This window comes from Bombyx mori, chromosome 13 (assembly GCF_030269925.1).
Source record: "Bombyx mori chromosome 13, ASM3026992v2".
Lineage (NCBI taxonomy): Eukaryota > Metazoa > Arthropoda > Insecta > Lepidoptera > Bombycidae > Bombyx > Bombyx mori.
Window position 1 is genome coordinate 11540915 of NC_085119.1, and position 27098 is coordinate 11568012.

The following is a 27098-nucleotide window of genomic DNA, read 5'->3' on the forward strand; positions in this document are numbered from 1 at the left end:
ATTTAATGAAAATAACATCAGAATCAACTTTTACAAAAGAAGTAAGATTAACTATAATATCATCAGTTTTTGTTCTTTAAATTTTCACGAGTGACGCTACACGAATTTTATAATTAACTTTAAATTGAGGATAAATGCTACCTTAGAGCCGTTTTTTGTTTATGTTCGTGCGTTTAATAATCGTTTCGATCTTTGAAATCAAGTATTTAAAATAATGAATATCCAAATCAATTGATGAAAAACAGCGTTCGTTGCATACGCAAGCAAAAAAACTAAGAATTATTACAAAATGCTTTTTACACTGACACGAAAACATTATGAAAGTTTCTTAGTAAATATGTAATCGATAGGTTACGTTAGTGGGGTTTGTTGATATTGTTGATATTAGTGCTATTTCTAATTATGCCAATAATTTGGCATGTGATTTTCTCTATGTTGTAATTTTATTTGATACTGGAACTTGGAAGTGCATCTCTTCTCGCCACCTCCCTGGTTTTATATATATTTACGTTTCAGCGATATGTGATAAGTAATAATATTTAGAGATGCGACAGAGTAGAATAAGCAGAACTGTCAGTTTAAGTTACAATTTAATTTCTGCACAAAAGGTTTTTGACGTGACAACGTCTTATAAATCGATGGAGCCGGCAGTACGCACGAAAAAACATGACTCATTGAGGCGTTCCATTTAAGGCTTGAAGTGCAAGCGAGTGCACGCAACGAGCGACAAAGAGGCACAATCGGCCTCCGCGTTCGGCAGCGTTCGACATCTGTCTCTCTCCTACTTGAGTGAGCGATGCATCCGCGTGGACAGCTGCTATACAATAATACATTTACATGTTTTCGTCAAGTATGAAATTCAGTGAAAAGTGAATGTGGTGTCAATTGTCCATACAAAATATCTATCAAACAAATAAAATTAAAATTTTCTTTTGAAAAATGAAACCATTCCATCAGTATTTTCTTATGACGTTGTCACGTTCAACTATCGTCAGTAAATTGACCTTACAGACAACCGTTTTTTTTCATAATTTTTTTTACTGTCTAATAGTGCGAAAAAATCTCCTGAAAGAGTTGCCTTATTATTTTTGAACCGCCTGTAATGAAAATCTATTTTTGTTCCTTGTGTTTCCTGGAGATAAATGATATATATCGATGCTTGAAAGGCAAACGTGACTAAGCGACAATGCGTGAACTTTACAGTAGACTAATTTAAAGTTGAAATACTTGAAAAAAAAATTATTTTAACGAATCTAGCTGTAGGATTGAAATGATTTTAATAGACCTAGAAATATATATTTTTTGCGCATAGAATATGGTTATTGCCTATCATTTATGTATAAAGCAGTTATTGTCGCTTAGTCACGTTTGTCTTTCAAGCGTCGATATCGTTTTCAAAAATACAATATATTAGGATACTAGAGTCATACCATTTCTTTCTTCTATCTACGTATCTATCAAAAGAACCGGCTAATAAAGTTTCGAGGGCAATCTATCCTGGGAATCTTTAAAAACATGATTATAGACACCTATCTCCGACTGCATACATCAAGTAAAGTAATGAGTCATTTTTGAAACCAGTTCTTAAAATTACGATGAAGAAAAATAAAATAAAAGATTTTTGAAAATTAAAATTCGAATTTTTTAAACCAATTAATTTACATTTTAGCACATAATAGCTTGCAGCTATTTCGTATTGGGAGCAGTAATCCGTGTTTAGCGTTGCAAAATCTTAAATTTTAAATACATAAATATAATCATAAATAGGTGAATTTTGTTGCGTTTACAGATCGCTTGTGGTTGATTATAATTATTATTTTTATAATAACTAACGAAATTACGTCACGCTTCACGGTGACAATCGTTGAATATTTGAAATGCATCGGTTCGTATATTCGAAATGCTCCGCTTCGTCAGTGTGCTTAATGCGAGTTTTTTAACGTTCTCGATAGCGTAAAAGTTAACCCAATTTTGTATGCAGTTGGAACAGCGCCCCTAACGGTAAACGTAGGCAATCGATCCAATTCCATATAAATATGAGCTAACTTTTACGCTATCGAGAACGTTAAAAAACTCGCACTAAGCACACTGATCTACTCGAAAGCAAACTGGTTGGTACTGAGACCTTCCCCAAAGCACTAACAGCTACTACTCGTATACAACAAATGAAAACGTTTCAGTGAAACGCATAAACAATATGAGCACGGATAAACAAACAAAACCAAACGGTCACGGATAACAACTATAATCTAATTTAGCTTGTACGTACCTTACAGCGAGTGCTATTTTTATTCAGTATTTGAGATCGAGATGAGGTTTTTTTTTATGGGATTTTATGATCTATTAACTAAGACCTTTAAGTCATATCTTATTTTAATTTATATTCTTATTTTTATAAAAAATGATAAAATGGAGTGAAATGAAATGAAGATGATTAATTTGAGACATTAATCAACTAGGATGAAATTAAATGGGATGAAATATAATCTCAGTAAAATGGTGGTCATTCACTAAGATTTTTTCAGTAGACTTTTTGGAGGATCCCGAGAAGTTACGACCAGCAGCTTTGTTTCATTTTCCCACATTTGTGCACTTTCACAGATATTAAACAGTTAGTAAAATACCGTTATTACACATTTAAACCTGAAGAAATACTAAATAGACAAAATAAAACAGATCACACAACTTCACTCCTCACGTTCCCGCCAAAAATTTCCGAGAAGAGGTCATCCAATGTGCGGCATAGATTAGATGTGCACCACTTTGGACGTCGTAGTAACAAATCGTGAATTTTAAGATGTACTCTATACATCACAGTACTGAACTCAAAGGACAAATTGTTGTACAAATTATGTTATCACTACCTAGTATAAAACAAAGTCGCTTTCTCTGTCTCTATATCTGTCCCTATGTATGCTTAAATCTTTAAAACTACGCAACGGATTTTGATGCGGTTTTTTTTAATAAATAGAGTGATTGAAGAGAAGAGTTTATATGTATAATAACATCCATTAAATAGTGGAAAAATCAATAATAAATTACAGTTTCCGAAGCGAAGCGAGGGTGGGTCGCTAGTATGGAATAAAGAAAGGTCTGAATATCAGGTGTCGACTCTCGATTATGAAACTCCATTTCGACTCAGTAGTAAAGTCATGATTATTTAATAAAGTCTATGAATATAATAATAAGCCGAGTGAACAATAAAAAAGACATCTTTAACGGAGCAGGTTATGAAAGTTATGAAACTCCATTTCGACTCGGTAGTAAAGTCATGATTATTTAATTGAGTCTGTGAATATATTTTTCAACCGATCGTCTCGCCGGAACTATCATCCGCACCATCTGGATGGTTGACGTTCCACTACAATGCGTTTCAAAAACAGTTTTCTGCCACGCACAGTAAATCTCTGGAATTCGTTGCCATCAGCGGTCTTCCCCAACAACTGCGACATTGGGTTATTCAAGAAAAGAGCATATTCTTACCTGAAGGGTAGGCAATGCACTGGCGTCGCTGGTGACCGTGGGCGGCGGTGAATCACTTACCATCAGGTGACCCGTCTTGCTCGTTTGCCTATTAGCTGTTATAAAAAAAAAAAACCTGTATACCGAGTGATCAATAAAAAAGACATCTTTAACGGAGCGAGTCATATTCCTCGGCAGGCCTACGGGTAAATGTTGTCGTTCGGAAATACCTAGTGTTTATTGTAAACCTATCTCGAAAATGTCGTTAGTGTGATTCAAACTTTTTGTAGGTACTTAGTTTAACCGTACACATAAGCCGTACACTTTTTTACATAAAAACCGTACACTTTTGAATATTCAAATATTCTAATTCTATGATCGATATCGTTACAATTCAGTTTTTTGGATTTGATTTCATGAACGTAGTCGAGGTGTTATATATACTTTTTGTACTTAAACTTTCAAGTTATTGCTTAGACGGGTGAACGAGATCACGGCCCATCTGTTGTTAAGTGGTTACCGGAGCCTATCTATAGACATCTATAAAGTAAATGCCGCCTCCCTTCATAAGTTTTAAGGTCTCGGTTTTTAGAGTATAACGGCTGGCCCACCTTTCAAACCGAAACGGATTACTGCTTTACGTACCTACCCATTCGAATCCACAATACGTCCTACTACCAGTAAAAACCGAATATGTTCTGCTGAAAGCTGGAATGCAAAGGGTACATAATAATTTGTTGCTCCGAACAGTCATGAGTAACATTGGACATTCGTCAAAAGCAAGCAAGATGTCCGAGATATTTTCAAAATTAATACAAAGGGCATTATGAATCGTACAATGAAGTTGTTCAATTAAACCCCAAAACCTCTTTAGTGCATTATGAATTACAATTACATTTTTCTTTAATTCTTCTTTTGTTTACCGAACTCTTTGTTTTCAGGTCACAGCGTCACTGCAGATTGTTTGAAATGTACATAAATCCATATACATTAAATGTAATAATGATATCAATAAAAAGCAATTGTGTGCTAATGACAAAACGAAAATGTATATTATTATGTAAAGCAGTACATTATATTTAACTGTAGTATATTCTCACGTGACATATGCGTCACATTTCGTCACGTTTTTACCATTAAAAGAACTAAAAAAAAAACATTTTTGAGTTACCATTTTCCGGTTCTTCGAACGTTTATTGTCTTAAAAAGATTTATAATTTATTCGAAGTTAAATGACAAGTCATCGACTTTTAAAGTCGTTGCAAACAAAAATGAACCGGAACGCGTTACTCCTGCGCCGCAGAAACAAGTAGTGATCATGCAAATTAATATTATTGCGGGTTTTATTGATGTTTAGATCTGCATCGTCGAATCCATTCGTGAACACATTCGTAACACATGATCAAGTATGTATTTCGTTAGAAAAACTGGTGGCTGTCTGCGGGATTTGAACACAGGTGTGGCTCCTCAATACGATTACACTAAGCGTCTTATACTTTAGGCAACGACAACTTCTTCATAGTTATGATTTAGATTTTAGACGTACTACATAATACGCTTCGGTTAAAAAAGAATCGAAACATCAAGAACATGTTTCATTTTTGACTTGTGTGTATGACGGAAATATGAAAAACAGTACATGTAAATGAAAATAAAAGAGCCTAGAAACAAATATTTAAAATCACGTAGATTTATCGAAGTGTTAAAATTGTGAAGAATAAAATGGAGAATTAATGTAATATATGTAGACATGAGTAGAAAAGAGGAAAGAATGAAAAGAAATAAAGTCGGTATATTTTTGATGTAGGTGTTGGAGTTTATCCTACTGAAGTTGGAAATGCTTTTTAAATAAATAAATAAAAATAGAACGTCGGTCGACCAAGAAAATCAATAGGCTCGGTATAAGAAATTTCATGGGTGCAATCACAGCCATATTTTCCCAAAACTAGAGTCGACGTTTAATTGAGTTGGCATTCCTAAACTATGTATTTGAGTTTTAATTATAATTTCAGCATTTGAAGATGCCATTGAAACGCAAACTGGTCATAGATAATTATTCCGACGTCACACACGAAGAATTATGGGCGACACGTGAACTAACCATAAACAGTGAAGTCGTTAAACTCGTCTCGCACACGTGCTAACTTAGGTCTGGTTAAGTTTTACAATGGATTGGAATGTAATAGAACGACTTGACTAAACGTGTTAGTTTTTGGTTATAGGCTTTAATTATATTAGTGGTGACAGGCGGGGTCAGCCAGTTCTTAGTTACAATTTTTAGGTTAGTAACCTTGGTTGCTATGCCCGAGGTCTTGGTTCCTTTTTTTTTCCTACCTAAGCTGATAGCCTTGAGAGGTTATGTCAGCGTAGCCCTAACGTGTAGGTGAGCTCTCGGGGCTCCAACCGGGAGGCACTGCTAATACTAGCCCTGGTAAGATTTTTTTAAGGGATTTTATGACCTGGTAACTAAAACCTTTAGGTCATGTCTTATTTTAATTTATATTAAATTTTTTATGAAAAATGATAATATGGAGTGAAATGAAATGAAATGAAGATTATTAATTTGAGATATTAATCAACTGGGACGAAATTAAATAAAATGAAATGACATGATATGAGATGAAATATAATCTCAGTAAAATGGGCCCGCAGAATCTACCACCGGATCGGAAACACGACCCACTGAGAATATCCGTCGAGAAACTCAGTGGGCTGTGTCTATGGGATGGTTCTGTATCGCTCTCGGTTTCTTCGTACAAAAAGTAATTGGCTCTCGATTTGCACTTATTTATGTCTAATTTGTAAATGTTTGTCGTATACCTGAAAATCTAAACTTAGAGCCGTTGTTTAGGGAAATGGTAATCTATATTTCAGATTACAACTTTTAACGTTCTTAATGAATTACTGAAGCGTTCACCCTCTAATATGTTTAATATTTTTATTGCCTTTGTAGGCAGATGAGCATACGGCCTCCCTGTTGGTGAGTGGTTACCGTCGCCCATGGACGTCAGCAATGCCAGGGGTAGAGCCTAGCCGATGCCTAACGTTAAGTACTCTCCACAAGCCTCATTTGAAGAAGGACATGTCATAGCGCTCGGGAAACACCGTGGAGGCGAACTCATTCCAAAGCCTAATGGTAGGTGCGTGGCAATAAAGATATCTGGAAATCTCGGGTTTTTTAGTTTCTTGATACAGAAGAGGGAGTTTACTACTCCTAAAATATATAAGTTCCAATATTTTACAACTATCAAACCTGTTTGTGAAGGTATGATTGATAATGTTGATTTTATTACAATATAGGTAATACGTCTTTCATTTTGTGTAGACTAGCCTTAAAGGTGTGGCTTGGTTACGTCTGCAGTGCGTTTACTTAATTGCATTCATTGAACTGTGGGTAAAATGTTGTAAAAATGCTAATAAATAATTTTTTTAGACGTTGAGTTTTTGTTATTGAGTTTCTGATTATAAATATTGGTAGCTCTTTTAAATGATTCAGAACCACATACTTTCTATATATTTTTTTTATCTTCATATTTTGTCGGCTAACAAGCTTGCGTGTTGTCTTGAAGAGTTTTTTCATTGCCCTTTTAGATACACGAGTATACGGCCCACCTGATGGTGAGTGTTTGCTGACGTCCATACGTCAGGAATGCCAGGGGCAGAGCTGACTTGTTGCCTACCGTAGAGTCATTTTACTAAGAGAGTGTTTATTTTTTTATCTCGAGGTCAGCAATGGATTGTAACGGCCTAGCATCGGTTCGGCATCGGTAAGCTTTTGAGCTCCTCTGAGGTAGTAATAAGAAATGTAGAAGCGACTTGTAGTGATTTTGAATACACGGAAATATACTGAAATCATGAAAGAATTTGTCAATCATGGAAAAATTTTAAATTGTTTCAACGTAACCGATTTAGAAGGAGCGCCTTAGGGTATGTTGCATTAATAGGCATACGCACTCATTGTTGAACTGTAGAGTAAGGCCTGTGTTCCGGAAAGCAGTCCATGGTCGCTTTTTATATATATATGTTTGGAAAGTAAGGTCAAAACGGTAGGCTTGAGATTGCGTCAAGTAACTCTCGTATTTCTACGGTGACAAAATTAAATCTGTATAAATAATAGTATATTTCGTGGACATAAAATTAATATCAACGAACGACATACTTCTTTATTGTATCTATTTTTTAATTAATATTCATGATCGGATTTCAAAGTACGCATATATTTGCAACTTTAAGTGACTAAAAGTTAAACATAACTAAACCTTTAATCCTTGAGATTTGTTCCTGGAATCGCAAAGTGAATACTGAACCATAAAAAAACGGATTTTTCCTGTAGTTATATTGACAATCATAGATACAACAATATTGAGAGATGACAACTAAAACTCAAGTTTTCTTTAACGATTGCTTCAATGCTATCGTACCAAGACCCAGGACAATTTCGTGTCTTCCTTTTCGAAACTATTTAAAAATTTATAACACTGTAAATGAGTAATTAAAAAAAACGTGTGGCACTCGTGAACTGCCGCGATAAAGCTATTGCATAGCATTTTTTATCAACTTATGCAGTTATAATTAGACAATAATATTTTAATATTAAAACAATAATAAAACAAGACCACGCTATACTAAACATTAATAAAAGCAAAAATTTAACTGTCTCCTTAACACTCATAAGCTAGACCGCGCGAGAGAGAGATGGGCAGACTTTTCATGATGCGCATGCAGTGTGACGTCACGCCACGCGCTTATTCACAAACACTACACAAGCACAACTTTTGAATGTGTTGAACGCGAGCTACATGGTAGGCGGAGTGGGGGGTGTAAGGTTTTTTTCGTTACGGAATTTCAAGATTCGGTCGCCGCGCTCAAGGCCCGCGATAAAAGCTATGCAATAGCTTAAAAACATCCTTTTTGTTACATACGTTTCTCGTTAAAATCTGTACGGTAATTGTAATTCACAAACATAGACACAGTGACGATTGCGTCATTGCGTCATTATTTAAAAATACTATCGTCGAGTATTGTGCAACTGGACGCGACAGTGTCTAAAGCAATATGGGATTAACATTGTCAGTGGGTGTTTAAAAATTATCTCGTAAGCCGCTCTGTGCTATTCAGCAGAAGTCTTTATAATGACGTTGACAGATATATTTGCGGTGTGAATTAGAGACTTCGTGTAAAAAATAATGTTGGCGGTTTAATTTCATTGCGTGCTAAAACAATTCAAGCCAAAGTCCTGGGCAATAGAGAACTCTGCTGGTAACACTGTTACAGAAATTAAGCTGATTGTCAGGGTATGGGAGGAATACTGCAAATCCTTGTTTTTAGATAAGCAAAGATTACTGATCCCTGAATCTAAGTACGCAATGCCCACAGAACAAGAACCGTCTATATTGAGAGTGGAAGTAGAGGCCGCTATAAAACACCTCAAATGTGGCAAGGCTACAGGGGTTGATGAAATTCCCATAGAGATATTTAAGATGATGGGGGATATTGGTGTAGATACCTTACACTCAATTTGTCTGCAAATATGGAATACGGGAGAGTGGCCTAAGGATTGGTCACATTCCTTGTTCATTCCACTGCATAAAAAAGGGTCGACTAAAAAGTGTAATAATTTCCGCCTAATATCTCTGATATCCCACGCGAGCAAGGTCCTTCTTTCTATTCTAAATAAGAGACTACAGGCATATGTGGGTCGGGAGATCGCAGAAGAACAAGCCGGATTTGTGAAAGGAAAAGGAACACGCGAACAAATTCTCAACCTAAGACAAATCATAGAAAAAGCGCGTGAGTTCAATAAACCGCTGTTTATTTGTTTTGTGGATTTCCGCAAAGCTTTTGACACCGTTAAGTGGTGGAAGCTGTGGGAAGTACTAATAATAATGGGAGTACCAGAACATCTAGTTTATCTCATTAAGAGACTTTATGAAGACGGCACAGTTGCTGTTCGCGTGGATGGAATAGATTCCGAAAATTTTAAGACTCAAGCTGGTGTTCGACAGGGATGTATTCTCTCCCCTCTTTTGTTTAATATCTACACCGAATACATAATGCGGATGGTTTTAGAAAACTGGGACAAAGGTGTTTCAATTGGAGGTCGACTGATATCAAACCTTAGATATGCAGACGATACTACTCTTTTTGCAACGTCACAAGCCGACGTAGAACGGTTTCTTTCGCTTCTGGAAATAACTAGTTCCGACTTTGGCCTTGCCATAAACCGCGATAAAACTAAAGTGATGGTGGTGGATCGTAAGAATAACAATCGATCTGATTTACACGAAATAGCAAACTGCGAAGTTGTCCAGAGTTACATCTACCTGGGATCCACAATCACAAATACTGGAAGTTGCGAAGAAGAGATTAAAAGACGTTGTGCCGTGACACGATCAGCCGTGGAAAAGCTCACAAAAATATGGAAAGATCGCCGTATAACTAAAAACACCAAAGTTCGCTTAATGAGGTGCTTAATATTTCCTATTTTCCTATATGGAGCAGAAACATGGACGATCCATCAAAAATGTCGTAAAAAGATTGACGCCCTTGAGATGTGGTGCTGGAGACGCTTGCTGAGGGTAAAATGGACTGCTCACCGCACTAATGTATCCATCCTCAAAGAGCTCCAAATCAAACAAAGGCTTTCGTCGATTGTGCAATTGCGAATCCTTAATATGTTTGGACATATCATTCGTAATGAAAGATCATTGGAACGTTTAGTGGTTCAAGGAAGAGTAGACGGTCAACGCTCTCGCGGCCGATCACCCACAAGGTGGACAGACTTGGTTAAGTTTTCTACGAAGTGTTCCCTTACTGAGTGTACACGTACCGCCACAAATAGAGAGAGATGGAGAAGCCTCTCAAAAGCCGCAACCAAATATTAAGACTTACGTAACCACGACCACTCCGCCAGGAGTGAACGACTGAGAAGAAGAAGAAGAACCGACAAGGAGGTTCGATCAGATCCACACCACACTGGGAACCCCATTTCACGAAACCCTACACACAGCTAATGATCGGAAACGCTGGAAAGACATTAGAAAGAATAAAATCCTGTCTAAATACCATGGTCGTGACCCTCAGCAGTGAGGAAACGACGCGAGGAGGAAGAGGTATTCAAAGGTTATTTCAACTTATAGATACCCTAATGAGACTGTCGCCACCCCTCTTATGAGGTCAGCTTAAATTTTTGGAATGGAGTATATTGGTCGAGAGCTCATTGACTATACAACGCGAATATTCCTGTTCCTTGGACTATGTGGCCGAAGTCTTAATCTTAATTATTTCAATGCATAAGGACTATTAATGCAGTATAATTGGAGTAGTTGATTGTATTCTAGCAGCAATAAGCAAGAATTTTGAAATTTGAGCACGGATAGATTTTTTTGACAGAATGTAGTATGTGGTTGGACAAAATAATGCTAAAAATGTCACCGTCAAGTCTGGAGCGAATGGCGTGATATCATAAGCGTTACGGCTAAGTGGATACCGCCACGTCGCGAATTACTATGTCGCGAATTATTATAAATTTCTAAAATAAAGAAAATAAATAAATATACATATTTAGAAAAAACTTTTATTGCAGAACAAAACAAAGCAACGAACTAAATTCGGTAGACTCGCGAATAAGCGTTATTTTACAGCTAACGGTACACAGTTCCTAAATAAAAAAAACCAAATAATCGAAACTATTTTATTTTCTATTTACTATTTCTGACGCTCCGAATATTTTGCGGCTTACGTGGTTTACGGATGACGAATAACTGTAAATTTCTTCTTTTTTTATATTATTAAAAAAAACTCTGGTTTCCCTTCAAATATTATTAAATTTTAAATCACTTATAAAATGCTGTACTCAATGCCTAAATTGAAATTGAATTGATTGAAATGAATAAATTGAAGCAAAAATGGTATTAGAGAAGAAGAAATAGTACCTATTCGTAAAAAAATAAGAAACGTGATAGTGTACGGACACTAATAATCAGATTAGCCAAATACTTGGTATCGTATACCATACAGAAATTGGGTATACTATACAGAAATTGGGTATACCATAATTATTTTTGAATTATACTTTTTTAATAGTTCGAAATAGCTTACAGTATCATTTAAATAAATAGAGAATTCGATTTGAATTAAATCTGAATAGTTTCATCATTTAGGCCGATCAAATAAAATAAATATATTTTATGAGCAATATATGCCTCCGATTTTTTAACATGTAATTTTATTCATATAACCGGTATCCGAATAAAATTGTTTGGTAATACATGATTTCAAATCATTAAATAATATTAATTGATTGAAGAGGCTCAACTTGGTGTGACTTAGCAAAGTTTATGAAACGATGTCCCAGATGCTAATTTCAACATGTTTTCGTATTTTATTATAATTTAAAGTGGAACACCATGGGGAATAGCTTTATCTCATGTCTATATTATACAATATAAGTAAGAGTTTATTTTTGGTCAACTATATACGAGTATAGTACGATTTATCAGAACTAGAGGTCCCGCAGTAGTCGAAATTCGACGATAATTAATTGGAATTGTAAGTTTGTACACTATTATGATTGTATTCTAAACTTCTATAATCACAATTTTGCCAAGACTACACTATAAAAAATATTAACAAAGACAAAATGTATTCTCAATTTGACAACAGACGTCAAGAACAAAAGTTTGACAATAAATAGTATGCATGCGTGTGTGCGTCAAATACATGGTATGTAGTGTGTGTAATGTTTTCTTTATTGATATAATGTATCTATTATGCATTATTTAAAAAAAAATTAGCATTGTGCACTTCTTCTCTATATTCTCTATAAGTGTGGAAAATTTCATACTTCTCCGTCCGCGCAATTTTCGTATAAAAGGGATACAAAGTTTTTGCTTCACGTATTAATATAGGTTATATAATATGATAATATGATGATCAAGGAGGAGTGAGAAATCTCTTTATATTTTTCTCTCACGCCGGCCTAACGTAATGATAGTTATGAAATATGTATCTGTATCTTTTTGTTATGAATTGCGTCAACTACTAAATTCAAATGAGATCTAATTGCGATCGTTTATGGACGAATTAATAAACAAGTGCTAAAATTTAATTTTTTTATTAAAAATAAACTTCTGTGAAATCGTTTTGCAATCGTTATTAGCGGATATCGTCAGACAGGCGATGGCTCGTCTGTTTTTCTAGAAAGACCTAGATTTTTCGTTTGTAACCAGCCTCAACAGGTCGACGGAAGACAGAGGTCATCAGAGTTCAGTCACACCTCATCGAAAATGACACTGCCCATCTCAAGACATAGCTTCTAGTATCATAGGCGTTGACCCTGGAAAAAACAAACTTAATCATGATCGAAATTAACGTAGCACGGTAGAGGATATGATTACTTAAAATGGTAAAACAAATAACAAAGACATACCCGTACATTGATTCATTGATTGATTGATTCATTCATTCTTACTGGTGGTAGGACCTCTTGTGAGTCCGCGCGGGTGGGTACCATCATCCTGCCTATTTCTGCCGTGAAGCAGTAATGCGTTTCGGTTTGAAGGGTGGGGCAGCCGTTGTAACTATACTTGAGACCTTAGAAATTATATCTCAAGGTGGGTGGCGCATTTACGTCGTAAATGTCTATGGACTCCAGTAACCACTTAGCACCAGGTGGGCTGTGAGATCGTCCACCAACCTAGCACGAGCTATGTTTGTTGTTCGATTGTAATAACTCAAGGTGACTGGGATTCTCATATCGGTATCACCGGAAAACGTTACAAGCTAGATACGTATAATTTAATTTTGTACTTGTTTAATTATGGAACGCAAAAGTTTCACAATTCATAATGTGGTGGTACTACATTATAAATTGCAGTGCTCCCTACCGACTGGTGAAACTGTTACAAACGAATTGCGCATGCTAGATATTCATCGTTTCTTAACTATCAGTATATACATATTTAAACTTATTAAATAAACATAAAACATTCGATAGAGTTTGTGATTTCGTAGTGAATAAGATTTTGAATAGTTTCTTCAAAGTAAATTTAACTTTGACCGCGCATCGGAAGATAGCATAATCGTAGCATAGGTAGGGCTCCCATAAGATGGACTAATAACCTGTTGAAGGTCGCAGGCACCCTCTGGATGCAGGCAGTGTAGAAATGGTCATTATGATGAGGTTTTGGGGAGGCCTATGTTCAGCAGAGGACGTCTGTCTCGCTGAGTTTCTCGTCGGATCTTCTCAGCGGGCCGCGATTCCGATCCGCTAGTAGATTCGCGAAGCTGCTGCCCTTGAGTTATTAGATCTCCTCCGGAGGCGCTCGGGCAGCTATTAACAAATCCCATCCCTCCTGGCTGAGCCCGTGCTCGCCCACCTGTCCCGTTTAAACTGGATAGGCCTCCAGAACACGAATAATCTTTCCTTCTCAAAAAAAAGGACATCCTGTGGCCTGAAAGATAAATAGACATAAATGTTTTAGTTCTTTCATTACTCACGGCACACGGACATGAACTATGTTCTGAACCGAATACTTTAATTCGTATATCCTGCAGCGCAGCGGTTGTAAAGACTAATAACAGATACCTCAGCAATTTAATCTCGTATTCATTGATTCATATTTAGGAAGTAGATCCCATTATCTAAGGTAGCCGCTGACGGCTCGATTTTTTATTATCTAAGTTATGATTTCGATGTATTGGGAGATAACATGAAGTCATTGAAACGGTACGATTTTGTCAATTCAATTTTTATTATGCATTCAGCTCACGTTCCGAACCGTCCAATTATTTTTTATTAGTTTAGAATTTAGTTAATGAATTGAGTAAGTAATTAAAATCGTTTTATCGTGTATATTCATCTAAATTTGAAGACTTATTAATTCACAGCTTATCTTTAGTAATAAACATTAAAAATATTTGGTAATATAATATTTTGAATAATGTAATAAATATGAATATGTATTTTATTATTGGTTTTGATAGTAGACGAGTTTACGGCATACTTCATGTTAAATGGTCATCGTCACTGGTGGATAGGTATACAGCCGATCTGCTGTCTATCGTAAAATATTGTTTACAAAGGTTTGAGTTAAAATTTACAATTGGTCTCCGAGAAAGTTGAGAGTTTTCCTGAATTGCGAATTGTTAAAGACACTTAAATTTTTAACCTTTTCTTTAAATGATTCGTAAGTACCAAACGGTTCGAATAGTTTAGTTTTACAATCGACGGTCTTATCGCTAAGAGCGATCTCTTCCAGACAACCAACAGGTGGACAAGAATCATTTGGAAATGAATTACGCGCGGTGTACCAATCCAGTGAAGTATATACATATACATACACATAAACATACATACATATATCTGTAAATATACATACAAATACACAATGTAATATTATAATAATTATTAATAAAATGGTGGACTATTAAAATATATCCGACTACTGAAGAATCCGTTCCTGGCTGATCGTAATCGAACGATCTAGCTTTGAGAGAGCGTTGAGTTTGCAATGAAAAAAGTTGTTTATTTATCCTACTAATGAATTGTTGTTATCAAGAAAGAATTGTTGTAATTTAGCGGTAGATTCGTTGCTGGATTGATAAAATTCTTTCGGAGGCCGGACAACAAAAAGTTATTTGTCAAAATTTATTGATTGATGTTTTCAAATCGGACCAGTAGTTTTTTTTTTTTTTCTTGCTTAGATGGATGGACGAGCTCACAGCCCACCTGGTGTTAAGTGGTTACTGGAGCCCATAGACATCTACAACGTAAGTGCGCCACCCACCTCGAGATATAAGTTCTAAGATCTCAGTATAGTTACAACGGCTACCCCACCCTTCGAACCGAAACGCATTACTGCTTCACGGCGGAAAATAGGCGGGGTGGTGGTACCTACCCGTGCGGACTCCCAAGAGGTCCTACCACGAGTGATTACGCAAATTATAATTTTGCGGGTTTGGTTTTTATTACACGATGTTATTCCTTCACCGTGGAAGTCAATCGTGAACATTTGTTGAGTACGTATTTCATTAGAAAAATTGGTACCCGCCTGCGGGATTCGAACACCGGTGCATCGCTACATACGAATGCACCGGACGTCTTATCCTTTAGGCCACGACGACGACAGTTCCTGAGATTAGCGCTTTCAAACAAACGAACAAACTCTTCAGCTTTATAATATTAGTATAGATTACCTAGGCGAGATTTAACAAAATTTTCTGTGCAATAAGAGAGCCAGCACCAAATAATTGAGGTAAAAAGTTAGTATAATTTCGAAAATTCTGGAATTTAAATCTCGAAAAAAATTCTCGAAGAAATTTGTGAGTACAAATGAATATAGTAAACATAAACAGTCTTTGCTGTTACGCGCTTTTAATGTGTTAACAAAACGCCTTAATAATCCAAATAGCAATATCAAGAGGTTAATTTTGCTAGCACTTCATTGAAATAATGTCTATAAATTATTGTGAACTGCTAAAATCAGTGCGTAATTGCATAAAAGAACACCCAGAAAGAAATTAACGTAATTTTCGCTTGGTAAGTATCATATAAACCCCAGTTGAGAATTAAAAAGTCGAAGTGAAATGCTAGTTTAATGACATTTTTGCTGCTTTTGTATTCAATGCTCATTGCATTCTAGTTTGCGAATATCCAATTTAGGAAACCTGTCAGCTTTTCAAGGTATCAAGTCGTCTCGGGATCTAGTGTCGCGTGCCTGACTTTACGGTGACCAAGCTTCAAAATCTCTTTAATGGCTCAAATTAGTAGATTTTTTTTTTATTGCTGGGTGGTCGTCCTCACAGCCCACCTGGTGTTAAGTGGTTGCTGGAGCCCATTGACATCTACAACGTAAATGTGCCACCCGCCTTGAGATATAAGTTCTAAGGTCTCAGTATAGTTACAACGGCTGCCCCACCCTTCAAACCGAAACGCATTACTGTTTCACGGCAGAAACAGGCAGGGTGGTGGTACCTACCCGTGCGAACTCACAAGAGGTGCTACTACCAGTAGAAAAGTTAAAATTAAAGTTAAGTTAAGTTAAGAGTTAAAATTTTAACTCGGGGTACAAACAGCAGTAGTCTTGAACTTGATATAAAGTTTGGAAGCAGTCCACTACAGCTCCGACAAAACAAGTATGGCTGTTTAACTTCTGATAATACTTAAGACATTTGCTAAAAGCTTGGTTATTAACTAAAACAAGTTATTACAAATCATTGAAGCAAAACCACGTCATTTCGGATCCTCCCGATTCACTAAGGGTTTTTAGGTAGGTACCTCAAGCACCGGTCATCGTTCTCGTCGAACTCGTCGCTTGCGACGAAGGACTCGACGGGTAAGTTAATCCATAGACACAGCCCACTGAGTTTCTCGGCGGATCTTTTCAGTGGTCGCTTTTCCGATCCGGTGGTAGATTCTGCGAAGCACTGCTCTTGCTAGGCCCAGTGCTAACAATACTCCCGGTTTGTGCTCCGTGAACTTACCTACTTGTTCGGTAGCGCTGATATAGCCTCTCAAGGCTATCAGCATAGGTAGGGGAAAAAAAGTAAATTTATTTTTATTTTAGTGACCTGTCAAGCAAAATAAATCGAAATAGATGACTAAAAATCGTTCAAATAAATGCTTAAAATTTGTAAGTTAATACGATTCAATAAAAGCGTTAAAGCTAACAGCTTCTACAAAACTAAAGACAGGAATGGACTAGTAACCAGAGTTTGATAAGATCTAATGTATTAGACATTCGAGTTTAATATCGACCTTGGGACCCCATTTTTATGAGACTCGCACAACGTTACAAACCACAATTTTTATTTAGATTAAAAACATTATTTTCGATACATTACAAAAATCTGGCCACCCCAGAGATTGTCCATTAAAACACTTAACTAAAAATAGATGTGGTCATTGTGATCGATTCAGCAGCATTAAAAGTGAACTAGTCGATTTTTAATACCTAAATAAACAGGTGGGAATACCTAGTCGAGACCTAAATGGTAAGAGATGCGTATACGAAACCAATATTTACGCTTGTCAAACAAATTTACTATAGGTATTCCGTTTTTTTTTAAATAACGTGTCGGTCACCTACCTTTGCAAGGTTTTTTGCTGACAATGCTGCTCTTGTAATAAGTCGATAAGATGCTTTAAAAGAATGTTAACTATACATCTTTTATTCTGTTTATATTTTAAATTGGTAGACTTTTTATGTATTGTATTGTGAGCTATCACGGGTAATACGCCCATTTTTGCCGCAAAGTTTTTTCAATACAACTAAGACTCTTTTCCGCTTGCCGGGTACTGTTCGTCGTGTATAGAGTAAGTGGTTGGAGCAAATAGAGATCATAAGCTAATTCAAATTTGTTTGCAGTTTGAACGCGTGCCTACGTCAGTCGCTAAGGGCGCAGTTCCAATTGCATACAAATTTGAGTTAACTTTTACGCGATCGAGAACGATATTTTTTTTTTTTTTCCTACCTAAGCTGAGAGCCTTGAGAGGCTATATCAGCGTAACCCTAACTTTTGTAGGTGAGCTCACGGAGCTCAAACCTGATGACGTTGCTAACACGAACCCTAGCAAGAGCCGTGCTTCGCAGAATCTACCACCGGATCGGAAACGCGACCCACTGAGAAGATCCGGCGAGAAACTCAGTGGGCTGTGTCTGAGAGTTAATTTATTCGTCGAGCCCTTCGTCGCAAGCGACGGGTTCGACGAGAACGGTGACCGGTGCTTGAAGTACCTAGAAGCACCGTTAGTGGATCGGGAGGATCCGACTGCTTTCCATTCTGTCCGCAGGATCGGGAATGTAGTTACCGGCGGCCACGATGAGAGGTTTCTCGTGTCGTGCCGCTTTATCGAAGTGGAGAACGTTAAAAAACTCGCACTAAGTACACAGCGCGTGAATATCGGCTGTCAACATGAGACGGAGTTCTAGAAACATTGCAGATTTCGTTTAAAAGGCGCTTTATGAGACCTTGACTAGACGTGATCATTTTACATTTAACCGTGATGGGTAAGTGATATCTGATCAGATTTTCGACAATAGGTTTCATCTAGATAAATATAAGATTGACTGCCTCGTGATGCAGCTATGTCTTAGAAAATAATGAATTGTTGGACGTTTTAACATCGGAGTACACTTTTTTCTTTTAGTTCTCAAATACCATTGACAGCCCACGCATCCGTGTTCTAATATTTTTAAACGGTCGATTGCTCGCAATAAAATAAAAGCAATTAATAGTCTGAACCGTTCATAAGATCGCGTGTAACGTTTTATTCAAGAGGTTTTTCACTACGAATAAATCACATGATCTTTTCAAGAGCCATACTATTTCGTATTCACTTTAGCAATGCTACATGCATATAGATTGGATTTTATCCAACTACATCCGATTTAATAGCACGTAATGACTAACGATCGTGTACTTTCCGAAATAAAAGCGGACAAATATTTGTGCGCAATAATCCAACAATTAACGTATTTTGCGAATCCGAATAGTAAACATAGGTTTATATAACTTAATGTTAATGATTGTAAACGCACTTTGCTTTAATGGTTCACCATAAAAGTTCCTAAGAATTAAAATAAAATAAAAACTAATATTCTGCAAACATTAACTTTCAAAATGGGCCTTTATATTTGTACATACGTTCGCATTTAATTACGATCATATTTTTAAGTTAAATAGCTTTTTGTTACCTTCAGTTTAAGTAGGTTCTAAAAATATTATAATATATTTTTTTAAAGTTTTATCATTTCAGATGGCAGAAAAAACGCCGAGCAGTTGGAGAAAGGAATTTATCAATAAAACTTGGCTACATTAGGTTTTTGTTTTTGCTCCATTTTAAATGCTCTTTTAGAATATTAATGTTCTAGCTTAAATAATAATAAAATATTATATTAAATAGAGTGACTTGAATTATTTTATATTTTAAAAAATGTCCCTTTACTGCATGCAGCATACAGAAAATTATACTCTTAATTTTATTGTTTTGTTTAAATAGGTTTTGTTTTTGTTAGTAGTTGAACGGATTCTCAGGGTCGATCTGATGCGAACGAAGTAGGTAACTATTTAACGGCGTCCGTGATTACGTATACCACCACCTATGATGAGACGTGAGGTCGATTCTCCTTTTTTAGTATCTCCTTTGTACCGCTGTCCCAGTTTTCAAACGGGAATGCGTGACTGCTTCGTGACAGAAATATACAGGATGGTGGTACCTACCTGTGCAGGTCTACGAGTATAATACGCTTGACCAGAAATAAAGTTCGTTTCTTGTTTTCTTCGAAACTAATTAAGGCTTTCATTTGTGTGCTAGTTAAAATCCTTGAGTGTTGTTTTGGACGGAGGTATTGATGCGTATTAAGGTATCGTTTTAAGTAAGGTATCGAGGGGTAATGGCACTTGTATTCGGTATATTTCGGTACACGGTGTACACGGCTAAGCAATAAACGCATATTTACTTGGCTGTTGACAATCTGAAGGTTTTAGGAGTTTAAAGTGAAACGTCCGCCGCTCTGCGTGTCTAAAACGTGTTGCATTTACAGGTAAGACCCCTTAAAACGAAATGACCCATGGTTTGATGAACGCATTGGGTTTTTCGCAGGATTTTCACAGCGGTTCGCCATTCCCATCCAACGATAGATTGAGCGGAGCACTGATTTTGCTAGGGCAGACTTTAGAAAATTCTTTCAGATTGAGAACCGTGAGCTCACCCACCACTCATAATGAAGCCAAGATATTTCCTTGAGGCTAATAAGTAGCCATAAAAATTAAGAAGAGACAGACAAGGTAATTGGGATACTTCCATCAATACGTGCTCATCACTCCCTTCTCTTTGTTCTCGTTTGAGATTATTTATCTTTCTTAAAATTCCAATTGAAATTGTCAAGACTGTAGAAGTATTTTGGTATTTTTTCAGCTAGTGGGATTCCCACTGGTGTTAGGTCTCCAAATGCGTATACACTACCATCTTCCCTGTTTTAGAGGGAGAGGAATTGTGGATTAATTGTAAGACTTAAACAGCCGTTAGCAAGTAAGTATATATAAATCTAAATAAGATTCTAGAAGAATATTTGTGCGAAACCTTAGCATATGAAATAGAATTTTATTAGAAAACAAAATTTACCTGCCACATAGTATAAATAGTCAATACGTCATGTTGATATGTAAATAAACTTCACTGTCGGTGTCTTTATGTGGTTTAGTAGAAAATAATATTACGAGTATAAGCTTTGTTGTTGCGTTTGTTTCCGTAGTACACTTATGCCAAATTTTCACGAACAACTCTTTGGTTGAAATTATTGGACTTGTGACTTTGGGATGGAAATATTGCCAAGTTTCAACGCCTACAATCTTGAATATTATTGAAGTTTTCAATCATGAAAATTAACCAGACATTCGTTATTAACTAGCATTGGTATATTTGTTGGTTTTGGTATTTATCGTTCTATTGTAAAAATTTCATTCCGTTTATTAGTCTAGTAAAATAGTTTTATCTTAAATTATTAACTTGGTAGCTTTTTGTTTTATTTTAGTGTCGTGTTTTGTAGTAGTAGTAGTAGTGTAGTATTTTGAATTCGTGATGTTTCAGATGAGCATCAAGATTTTCAATTTATGATTTTTCAGATCCGTCTATTCTTCTGGCTGACATTCCAAGATTTTAGCTAAAAATTAACATAAAATTGCCAATGTAAAAATAGTCTTGTAAATATTAATCTAAAATAAAATTTAATTACTAAGGGATCAAAAGGGGATTTCTCGACTTTTCCCTATGGAAGTTGCTGAGGTCGGTTTATAGGGTTGAGCCACGTGCTGTCTGTGGCCAGCAGATGTCCCGTGACACCTGCCCTTGCCACCTCACCCGTCACTCTCTATCATACTAAATACAGTATTAGCTATCTCACTTTTCGACGTGCTTATTTTTATATAATTTATACAAAGTGACGGTAACTAGAATGGACCTCGATGTAGTAATGACCAGTGCCATCTTCAGCTGTGGAATTAATTGAGTAAGTATATAAGCTAACTAACTATCTAACGACGAATTCACTTGTGACTAGTTTTTTTTTTGTGAATTTACTATACTCTTTAGTAAAGCTTAAAGCGAAAAAAGTGTTTTAAACAAAATGTCTGTAAATGTTCAGAATCATATTAGTTTAGTTTTTTGATCATTAGCTGAAAATGTTTTAAATTAAATTAATTAGAGGCAGTGAAAGAAATTCACTCCTCATTGATACGTTTGTTTATAAAGTGTGTAATTTTAATTTTAGCCCAATTTTTTGTTGGCTTTTGTTTATTTTGTAGCTGCTGTTTATATTTTCATTATTGTTTATCTTTGTGTTTTATAGTAATTTTCTATAGAGTGTGTGAAAAGGTCGCTCGCCAAATGTAACACTTATTTGAGCTTTTATATTAAGACTTACTGCTCATTTAATTTTACTAAACGACAACTTAAGGCTTTAATAGGTTTAGAATTAGATTTATCTTAGACATTTCATTTTTATTTATTTTCATGGTTCCTTGGCCAAATAGAAAAAAAAAACTGTTCTAGATTGTCTTTAATAAATAAGATCGGTGCATTGGTTAACGGAATAATTGATAGTCAATTGTTGTAGCTTATATATAATAGTTCTATGGCATTGTAGGCACACAATAGAATACCCGATAGTGAGTGAAGACTGTAGTTCATGGATATCAGCAATACTAAGGGCACAGCAAAGTCGCTGCTGAATATAATATTTATTTATTTATAACTTTATATACTAGACAGTATAAAGGTGGACTTAATTCCATAGGCATTCTCTGACAGTCTACCTTAATATCTAGTCTACGTAATTATAGACCGATATTTACTTAATAATATCACGTCTTTTGCACAGATAAATGCTCATTATTGAATAAAATAATCATAATAATAAATATTCGGATATTCCATTAAATTTACGTATCCTGAAAATCCTGAATAAAAAAAGCTTGCTTATCCTCCAAGCTATATTATTTATAGTTTTATATTTATGGCTGAAAAGCAATTTTAAGGTTTACTATTAATAAAGTTGAGATTTGTTTGTTTTAAACCGAAATCAAATTTGGTATATTTTTTAGGGAACACGTCTAATATTTTTTTGTCGAAATTATTTAATTCGTTAGCATTTTAAAGTAAGACTAAATTGCAACCAATATATAAAAGGGTAAAGAATTGAAAAAGGTTGTATTAAATTATACTTAATTAATATGTCAAGACTTTGTTATACATTTAAAATGTTGAAGTTAACATCAATTCTAAGGACAAGATTAAATAATAAGTCTGAAGTTTCAAAGTCATGTAATAAGCCAACAAAAAAGAAAAACAAACACCTAGGTGCAACTGGCTGACAAACTTAAAAGTCACCTTATGTAAGAAAATCAAGAGAGATATTACCATAAAGAAAAATAAAGAAATGAGAGAAATAACAAAAGATAGTTATTGAAATATAGAATAGCATTGCAAGCTTAACACTGTGAATATTGTGATATTGTAAAATGAAAAATTTAAAGTTTAAATTATTAACTTAAATTGATACACACGTAACTATTTAAATAACGGGTAAGTATTTCAGTTTATTGGAAATTAAAGTTCAAGCCTATGTGTGTTACTAAGAAACGCCTGAATATAGGTTTTATACTAGTAAAGTGGCTGATGAGTTGAGAATGACAGCGATTGAACATTATGGCATAAAAAAGGTAGAACTATGTCCAGCAATGAGTACCAAAGGGCTGAAGATGATGATGATAAAGTAACTTACTTTTTTACACGTCTGTTGAAATACAATATGGTTTTTCTCTTTGTAGTAATACGTCCGTATTGCGTCAATTTCTTGCAAAGCTCGTTAACATAAGCACAAAAACACAAAAACTTATAATTGAAACAAATACGTTTTTTTTTTTCAAAAACATCTTAACAGCAAGGCAATTGCTTTTATACGAAATATACTTTAGTCGGTAATAACCAAAGGATAACATTACGTGATTCCAATCGTCTTGAGCTAATGATTTAATATTTATTAATAACGTAAACAGATAAGCTAGATACGCACATGGTAGAGATACCGGAGAAGCGTAGCAAAGCCGTTGTCCACCGAGAAGGACTCTTTAAAGTTGTTTGAAAAAGGATAAATCAAACCATCCGACTAGCACTGCGGAGGTGCCCTTACTTCAGAACCAGATAGTGTGTGGCGAAAATAAACTCTGGAAAAGTACTATGAAAAGTCAGTAGTTACAGGTTGCTACTATAGCTAGCCCCTGCATCAGTCCCTAGAAATTATATTCTCTGATTATTCTTCCTATCTGTTCCTATCCTGATCCCCTATATCATGTCTTGTGTCGACGTGAGTTTATCCAACTCTTTACTATTTCTACCACGAAGCAATCATATATTCCGGCCCGCAGGGCGGGGTAGCCATTATTACAATGCATCAGATGGATCGTGAGATAGCCTACTCACACATGCCAATAAAACGACAACGATCTCTTTTATAAAAATATAAGGATTCATAGATTTTATAAATGTCAGAATTCAGTATCTTTGTTTACTGCGATAAAGACCGCTAATAATTCGACATTTAAAGAAATCAAGTACTCAAGAAATCAAATCATTAAGCGAAGCGAAACCAATACCTGCAAACACTTGCACAGTCTACAAGTCAAATTAAAAAGCAAATCTACCGGATTCTTATCATAGAATTATAAAGAGCATCAAACTAAGGAATTCCACTCGCACTGACGTCGTATTAATTATTTTTTAATTAGGCACACTAAGCAGTTTCCACTGTATATCGAAACGGTGAGGCTCGAACAAGCCCGGTCTTCGAGCCGCAGGTGCAGCAGTTATTCCATTAAAATTTAATACAGATGTCGCGTGTGCCGCCTTTTTACTTCGCGACGCCCCATTATAATTAAAGTATATTATTTTGTCGTAAACGGAGGCTGTGCAGGCTTGCGATCGACACGCGCCTTTAACGCTATTGGAAACAACGGGACTTTCAGGGATCCGTGAGATTAATTCTTTATCAGGAATCACTTGACCGGCTTGTTACTGGAATTTCAAATTATGTAGATTAATTGAACCGAAATGATTGTAGTAGTTATTTTTTTCATAAAAACTATGATTGCAAAAGATACATGAAGAAGAAGAATGGACATGAAGAAGGAAACGGACATGCGCTTTATTGGAATTAAAAATGTAGTTGATCTTGATTCGCGCTATTTTAGTTTATGTTGGTATTCAAATCAAAGATACCAACTTTTTGAAACAAATTGTGTTAGATATGGCTTTGCGAATACTTTATATAATGAAGGTATCAATTAAATGCGGTCAAAAAACAATTCGCGTCTGTTTATTAAATTTGCGGAGAAAAAAATGCGAATGATATTTTCGTGCGAATTAACATTAAAATAATTTAAAAGGGCTACTCTGTTATAGAGTTAATAATGAATTTATTAATATTAGACGTGTAAAATTGGATACCTATAAATTCATATCAAACATTTTGAAAATAGTTGATCGAGAATCATAGTCGAGATTTGTATTTAATTAAATTAAATTGTATTTAATTCTCGACTATAGCTATGATTCTAGATCGAATCCGCAAAAGATTTTTTCAAAGAGTTCGGCAAATTTTAGATGATACGTTATATGTATTTCTGATCTTTAAACAAAAAAATAACAATGAAGGTAATTACATGTGCTTTTCTTTATTCATCGGATAGAAGATAGATAGATGGACGATTTACTTAATGTTAAGGGGTAATTGAATCCCATGTATGTGCATTTCGTATGTGAAGTCTGAAACGTCATACATTAGATAGCGGCTAACTTAAGCTGCACATTCAAATGTATTCTTATTTCGTTGTAGAAATAAGAAGCATGATGTTATTTACCCACACAGGCTTGCAATGCAACCTAACAGTAGTAAAGATATGGCTGAGAGAATTCTGCCCAAAATTAGTTTCATTGTAAGCCGGTTCCCAATTACTTGTTGCAATTTTCTGTAAAAACATTTTACTCATTATTTGTTAATGAAAATGTTCCAATGAACATTTCACGGACGGCCATTTACTCAGTTCATAATGAATTGAAAAAGCCTTGCGTTTTCCGGAGACTTCTGTGTTGTTAAACTCAGACAAAAGAAATAATCAGATATAAACATTGTATCGATTTCTCGTCAATCGGACATATTACAAAAAGCTTTTAACTTACTTATTATGATACTTTTTTTAAATTACTAGTTCGTTAAATCTACCCGGAAATGTTCATCTTTTTTTTTTCCTACTTAATCTGATAGCCTTGAGAGGCTATTTCAGCGTAACCTTAACTAGTAGGTGAGCTCACGGGGCTCAAACGGGAGTGATGCTAACACTGGCCCTAGCAATAGCAGTGCTTCGCAGAATCTACCACCGCATCGGAAACGCAACCCACTGAGAAGATCCGGCGAGAAACTCAGTGGGCTGTGTCTATAGCAATGTTCATCAGTTTATTTGCTAGACTGACTTTACCAAAATAGCCCCATTCTGGAATTTACTGTCTAGCTCGCATGGGATCTATTATACTTCATTTTTTTGCGAAAACTTTGTAAATGCTATGTTATATAGCTGAAATTGTCATTGATTTAAACATATAAGAGTGAGTTGAGCGGAATCCGTGCGAACACACCTCGGGCACCGTCCCGCCCTCCATTGTACCCACAATGGATCGTACTTCACGCTAACAAGCCCTCGAAGCAAACCAGACACATTTGTAAAAACCGCAATAAGCCTTCCATTTCGGCATATTGTTTTGACATATAATAAATATTTGCAAGATTACACTCCACAGAGATTGCGCTTTTGATTGGTATTTCGCAATGCTATTGTTCCAGTGCTATCCGGGAGCGTATGGAGTTTGGTGTTAAGCCTTATACTGTATTACACAGGGCTGGGTTTGTAATAAAGTATCTATAGAAAAGAGGGCCGGGTCTTGTTGGAAGTGTTTTGATTTTATCTTCATTAAGTTTCGTTTGATGAGCTTTGAATTTGCTTTTGTAGATCAAAAGACGTGAGCATCGTCTCCTAATCTGTAAACATATAATTTTCTATTGCTCAACTTATCACGCGTTCATCGCATTCAATTTAATGTATTATACGATAAACGGTTCTCTTCTTTATCCGCATTCGGTTTGATAACGTAATTTACTGCAAATGTTAACGTTTAAATAAAAAACCTATATGGTGAATCTATAAATTTAAAGTTAGATAAAGAATGCACTTTGGAAGGGAAATCAATTTGTTTATTACAAAATTAACTAAAGAGTTTTTTTTTAATTCTTACATGCAATTTTAATTGCGGAGCATCATACAAGGAACCGAAGCTTTGATGCCATAGCCGAGAGGGTAGATCATTGAAGTTGCAATACGGGACAGTTCACGTCTCGCAAATTGTAGGTTACAGCGTCAGTTAGCGCCTCGTAGGTGTTGAGATTGCCATAATTTGCGTCCGCGGCCGTTGCCCTCGAGCGCCTGTCGTCACGTCTTATCGCCTAAATACCTTTTATTAAACGCCAAACGAACATTTGAATTACAATAAAAGGGATGTTACGTCACGCCCAATCAGACACCGCAGG